The sequence below is a fragment of the Gopherus evgoodei genome, unplaced genomic scaffold, assembly GCF_007399415.2.
Source record: "Gopherus evgoodei ecotype Sinaloan lineage unplaced genomic scaffold, rGopEvg1_v1.p scaffold_235_arrow_ctg1, whole genome shotgun sequence".
In the NCBI taxonomy this organism is placed as follows: domain Eukaryota; kingdom Metazoa; phylum Chordata; order Testudines; family Testudinidae; genus Gopherus; species Gopherus evgoodei.
The window spans coordinates 21,285-28,359 of record NW_022059898.1 but is presented as its reverse complement, the minus strand read 5'-3'; the positions used below and the strand labels follow the sequence as shown (position 1 = coordinate 28,359).

The window sequence follows — 7,075 nt, the reverse complement described above, 5'->3', positions numbered from 1 at the left end:
ACAAAAGTTACATAATATTTTTCAGTAATACACACATGATATTTTGCATTCACATCATGTATGTTCTCAAGGACACACACAGGAATAGAAAAGGCACATCCACATTGATTTCTACTCAGGTATACACTCACAATAATGTATACTGCCAACAATACATGTGAGCAGCGTACTTGACTAGCAAACCCACACTTTAAGCCAAGTCTCAGTACATTGCATTCATAATGTAATCTCACAAAAAGAAACACATAAGCCAGATCTATACTAGAAATTTTCACCTTCGTAGCAATGTCAGCTTGGAAGTGTGATTTTTTGTTGCAACATTTCTATACCGATAAAATCCCTAGTGTAAATATGGTTAAACCAGCTTAAAAATGTTTCTGCATTGTGGCTTTTTTCTCTCAGTGATCCAGTGTAAAAAATACCAGCAAAACTACTAGTACATTTACATTAGGAGAGTTTATTTGTATTGCTATATCAGCAAAACTTTTCCAGAGTAGATCTGGCGATACATTGTCTCGCAATACATTCTCTCTCTTCTTCTCATATAAACACTGTGAGGGTACCTCCCATAAGGCTCTATGGAAATATGCTTAAAATGTGTTTTATGTTACATATGCCATGTAACAGATCTCCGTAAAGGTTATGATCTATTGAATGTATTAATCCTGTTTGTATGCATATATCATTTTTGTATTTGAAGTTATGAATGTTATGAACATTGGCTGTAGACTTGCTTGATTTCTAAGTACCCTTAGTTAGAACATTTGGTCACTTCTTGAGAAAGGAATGTGCAAGTTAAGTGCTCAGTCAGGATGCACTTAACAGACAAAAGAGCTTGGAAGACGCCTATCCACATAAGAAGTCTACCTGAGGATATTCAAGGTAGCATGTGGGTAATGGGTGCTACTTGTAAGTCCTGAGTCATGCATGGGCACATGACTTGCCCATGTGATTCCGAATCTCCATTTTGTGACTGGATTCACACAGGGGGAGAGAGGGGTGTATACCCAGAAGAGAGAGTCTATTTAAACCCTTGGAAGACCCAGGGCCGGCGCAACCCATTAGGCAACCTAGGCAGCTGAATCTTCGGCCATCGTGCTCGTCAGAGGTATTTTGGGGATGAGACCTTCCACCTCCTCTGTCGGGGGCAGCATTTCGGGAGCGGGACCATCCTCCGTCTAGGGCGCCACAAAAGCTGGCGGTGCTCCTGAGGAGACCCCCTCTATGTTATCCTCAGTTGGCTAAAGAGAGAGCCTATCCAACCCCCCAAATCCTCCAGGATACTGAAAGAAACGAGAATAAAGGACATAGACTGCAAGGGGTATGAGTGATTGCTGGACCCAGGCTAAAAGGAGATTAGTCTGTAAAAGGGAACATTCTGGAACTGGTGAGATTACCTGCATTCAGTGTGATTAGACATAGATTTGCACATTTTATTTTATTTTGCTTGGTGACTTACTTTGTTCTGTCTGTTACTGCTTGGAACCACTTAAATCCTACTTTTTGTATCTAATAAAATCATTTTTACTTATTAATGAACTCAGAGCATGTATTAATACTGGAGGAGCAAATAACTTGTGGATATTTCTCTATCAGTGTTCTAGCGGGTGAACAATTTATGAGTTTACTCTGTATAAGCTTTATACAGGGTAAAACGGATTTATTTGGGTTTAGTCCCCATTGGAAGTTGGGTATCTGAGTACTAAAGACAAACACTCTTCAGTGAGCTGTTTTCTGGTAAACCTGCAGCTTTGGGGTAAGTAATTCAGATTCTGGGTCTTTGTTGAAGCAGACGGGAGTGTCTGGCTCGGCAAGACGAGGGGCTGGAGTCCTGAACTGGCAGGGAAAACACCACTTCGGTGTTAGTCTTAAGCCCTATCCAAACCCTAGCTCATAACCAACAGGAATTAAAGTATAAGTTTTTCTTTAAACCTTCAATGGGGCCATTCATGTTTAGAGTTAGAATGTGCTGAAGTGGCTGCAGAATCAGGGCCTTTGTACAGAATATTCAAAGTGAATTTTAATTTCATAATCATGCATTTTTGGACCAGATCCTCAGCTGGTGTAAATTCTCAGAGATCTATTGACTTCAACAGAGCTATGACAAGTTAAACCAGCTGAGAATTAGCCCCTTGATTTTTCAGGAACCTATATCTGATACTTCCATTTATTCAGTGAAACAAAACACAACATGTTTAAAATGTATCCAGCAAAACATCTCAAAGTCTAAACACAGAGTACTTTTGGTGAGCTGTTTGTAAATGAGCGATGGAGTAAGATATAGTCATAAAAATATTTTCTAAACAAGACTAAAAAAGGACTTAGAAAATCATGATGCAGACAAAGACAATCATTAACTCGAAAAGAAACACAATAGGTTTTATAGATTATTTGTTACCTATCTATCTAGCTAACATAATTCACAATCAAACAAGTAACTTACACCAGTGTTTATGTCACTACTGAGTGGAGCCCAGAGACTTTGGGACAGAACCTCACCAGTATTAAACTGGTGATGTCAATGGGTTTAGTCTACACTGATGCTGTGTTTAGATAGTTGGGATATCAGACCCTTACATTTCTGCCACACTCGCTTTCTCCAGGGGTCTGTTGCCAATTCTGGATTCTTTTCGCATGTAGGCTATCGGCCAAATCCTAATTTCTTTGAGGTGAGGGGCTAAACCTCAGTGACTTCAATGAGATCCAAATTTGGCCTCATTATCTCTAGTTAGATTTTCTTTAGAAAACACTGGAACAAGTTTCTCTTCAAAACAGGCTTTGCACCATAGCAAGAATGACACAGTTCTTACATTGAGTAGATGAGTGAGGTAATATCTTTTATTGGACCATCTTCTGTTGGTGAGAGGGACAAGCTTTCGAGCTGAACGGAGCTCGTCTTCAGGTTAAAATAATAAAAGACAGCTTCCTGAGGCTCCAAACATGTCATTAATAAAACAATAATTTCCCAACAGTATATACATAATCATTTCAGAAGGAACTTAGCCATGCAGAAACTTCTTTTGCTCTCTTTTGTCATTGTGGGGAGCATACCTACAGTTCATTCAGAAAACCCCATCAAAGAGATGACATAGGAGCAGGCTCAAGAGAAGACAAACATTGAAAATCCTGTCTATCCAAACACTCAATATCTCTCCAGGCCTTCCTACCTGCAAACCCACTTAGAACAAAGAAACAAATGAAAACAACAAACAATTAAACAACAATAAACTAAAAATATGACAAACGAAGAAACCTAAAACAAATGCATTGATACCTCAGTCAGAGTTGCTATCCTGAAAAATAAGAAGAGCCAGAGAACCCACTAGGAACTTTTCGATGCTACTGATTTTATGTGCAAGATTATCACATAGAATGGTGATGGCTAGCAGTAGATAGATGGGTAGATAGATAGATAGATAGATATGTTACCCTTCTGCTTCTCTGAGTTGGCAGCAACAAGGGCCGGGTTCAGTATCCAGGGGTTCCCGTTTCAATAACGCAATGCAAAACCAGCTCGAGCTCCCATCCAGTGACCTGGGACAATTACATACCACCCCGCAGGCATCTCTAGGAGTCAATACTTCCCTTTTTTCAAGCATGGCATCTGAATGTAGCAAAATCCTCTTAATAATGGAGGGATACAATGTAGCATCATATTGGGGAAACACCACAAACAGGATTCATAACATAAACCATGAGTAAAAAACCCACCAAGAAGTTTTGGCAATGTTCTTTTCCCCTTATGGTCTTAAATCCAATCACCCTGAAGTCCAACAGCCCCAAAGTCTCTGTCCCTGGTCAGTGCCGCTCCAAAGTTCAAAAGTTTATCTGCAGAGTTTTACAACCCCAGCCTGGGTGGAAATGGGGGGGGCACACAGGGTGTTAAGGGGCACCTTACGTGGTCCAAGGCCATCTGCCCCACCTCTCCATGGCATTCTGCTGCAGCCCTCACCACAAACAGCTCCACTCCATCAGCCGACCCATGAGCCACTCCAGCCATCCCCGCAAACCATTCCACTCGCTCACTGTTCCGTGGGCTGGATGAACCGTTCCACAACCTGCTCAGCTCCACTCACTGGTCTGTGGGCCACTCCAATGATCCTGCAAACTTCTCTGCTCTGTCAGCTGCTTAGCAATATATCTTCAGGCTCCCCTACTATTTAATACAGCACTCAGCGCAGTAAGTTTAACTCTTTTAGTGACTGTAGCTTGGAGTAGGGGAGTCTTGGTGCTGGTGCATCACTGGCCCAAAGTGAATTCAGCTCAGCAGCTTTTAGCTAGATTACTAATGAAACCAAACTTAGCTGTGCTACTCAATAGAGAAGAGAAGAGAAGAGAAGAGAAGAGAAGAGAAGAGAAGATCCATTGGTGTTGCAGGGACCCATACTATCAGGTACACATACCAATCCCCAGCCCCTTTCCATTCACTGAGTTTTGGAACCCATGTCCCTCGTCTAGCAAGTGCTACTAAGTTGATGGTGAGATCCTCTGTCATTAAAACAGGTTCACAGTCCCTCATTCACATAATCAGGGTAACAACACTTTATTCCTCCTGCCCCAATAACAGAGAAATTGAGGATCCCACAGCTGTCAAAGAGACCATTTTAAGTTGCCATGGGCGATGCTAAGCAGGGTGGGTGTGCCTATGCAAACAAGATCAGCCCCTGATATTCTTTGCCACATTAGCCATAATTCACCACCAGATGTCAGGGTACAGCTCATCCTGACTCTGTTGATAGATAGATAGATTAGATAGATAGATAGATAGATAGATAGATAGATAGATAGATAGATAGATTCCAGTCTAAATTACTTTGATAAAAATGTACAGAAACAACTATTTTTCTTGACTTAAGTTTGTCTGCATTTTTCTCAGTGGAACTACCCAATTTTGCATAAACAGGTTGCACAGTATGTTCTCATGAAGCCAATAATGTCATCAGCCGATTATATTTATAAAAAAACACAGAATGAAACTGTGATCAGTGGAGAAATATAAACATTTTATTCTTGCTGAATAACCTCCAACCTATCAGTTTACTCAGTGCCCTTTTCATTTCCTTGTTTCTCATGCTGTAGATGATTGGATTTATCATTGGGGGCATTATAGAATAGAGAACAGCCACCAAGAGATTCAGATCTGAGGTTGAGTTGGAGGTGGGTTTCAGAAAGGCAAAGGTGCCAGTGAAAAGGAATAAGGAGGCCACAATGAGGTGAGGGAGGCAGGTGGAGAAGGCTTTATGCCGGCCCTCCTCAGAAGGGATTCTCAGCACTGTTTTGAAGATCTGAACATATGACACAGTTATAAAAGCAAAGCAGCTTAAACATAAAAGCACACTAAGAGAAATAAGAACAACTTCACCAAGATATGAGTCAGAGCAGGCAAGATGGAGGAGCTGAGAATTTCACAGAAGAACTGATCCACCATGTTGCCCCCACAGAAGGATATCGCAAGTGTGTTCCCAGTGTGCAGGGCAGAATAAAGAATACCACTGATCCAGGCACTGGCTGCCATTTGGACACAAGCTCTCCTGTTCATCGCCATTTCATAGTGCAATGGTTGGCAGATGGCAACGTATCGGTCGTACGCCATGATGGTCAATATGGCAAAATTTGCTGAAGCAAAGAATAAGAAAAAAAAAACTTGGGCAACACAGCCAGAATATGAAATCAATCTGATGTTCATGAGGGAATTGACCATGGATTTTGGGATGGTGACAGAGATGGAGCCAAAGTCTAGTATGGACAGATTAATCAAAAAGAAGTACATGGAGATGTGAAGGTGATGGTCGAGGGCTATGGCTGTGTGGATGAGAAGATTCCCCAGCAGGGTTATCAGGTAAAGCACTAGAAATACAGTAAAGTGTAAAATCTGTAATTCCCTAATGTCAGAGAATCCAAGGAGAAGGAATTCAATTACGGTGGTTTGGTTGGACATTTTCTTCCTCAGTACGCTGTGGGATGGCTATGAAGGGAATGAGAAGAACAATGGTGAAGATCAGAGTGACACAGAGAATGGCTCTGTTTCTCTTTTTCCTGATATTTCATTATATGAATGTCAAAGGTGCACAGAACTCATCACTTACAATGAGTAGGTATTGTAAGTGCTTCTTTCCTCTGACAATCAGTCAATCACATTATCACACTATTGCAACTTCCCTTAAACTCAGCAGAGCTTCATCACTTTACTAGATCTGAGGATTTGGCCCAAGGTGTAGCTTGATAAAATGCAGTATGAATGATGGAACAATTCTTGCAAGGGAGGATCCCCCATTGCGACCATCACCAAGCTCACACCTTGGGCATGAAACTAATAGACTAAAATACCAGTACTGCCTGATTCTCACTTTGTAGGGCAATATGACGTAGACTACTCCAGTATCACATGTAGCAGCTCATCTGTGTTGTTTCTATCCCAAGCTCTGTGCCTAGACAGCCTGCTACCTGCTTCCAAATTGATTTATGGCAACAACCCGCACCTGCACTTCTGCCTGCATGTAACAATGGGCTAGCAGCATCCCTCCATCATTGCTATGTTGTATCGTTTACTCTGTGCTGTGCAGTGCAGAGGCTGTCACGACATTTGAGCTCTATTCTTGTCTCTGCTAGTGACATGCTGTGTGACCTTAGCCCAATCATTTCCTTTCTTTCTGTTTCTGATTCCCTTCCCTCCCTTTCTCTGCCCTGTCTACTAGGACTGTAAGGGCTTTCGGAGAGGGACTGTGGGGCAGATTATTAAAGGTATTGAGGCACCTAGTGGGATTTTCAAAAGCATCTAGGCCCTCCAAACCCCTTGAAATCAATGAGTTGTAAGCTTCCAGGTGCTTCTGAAAGTCTCACTAGGCACCTAAATACTTTTGAGAACATGGCTCCATGGAGCTAGACCAAGAGATCAGCGTTCTCCTCCCAGTGAACTCTCAGATGTCCTTGAATGTGGTCAGGAGAGACAGGCTTTGGCTGCCTGGTTCAACTCTAAACTGGGGTTTAAAGAGACTAGTCCATATAAAACATTCTGTGCGCTGCCACCTTTACTGGTTATTTAATTGTGACCTCTATGCAACTGTCCCTTTGAAAG

At 41.9% G+C, this 7,075-nt stretch overlaps 1 pseudogene; it reads right to left on the bottom strand.

Annotated features, from left to right (window-relative positions):
* Positions 1–4,982: 4,982 nt before the first annotated feature.
* LOC115640193 lies at positions 4,983–5,938 on the bottom strand (annotated as a pseudogene).
* Between the last annotated feature and the right edge of the window lie 1,137 nt (positions 5,939–7,075).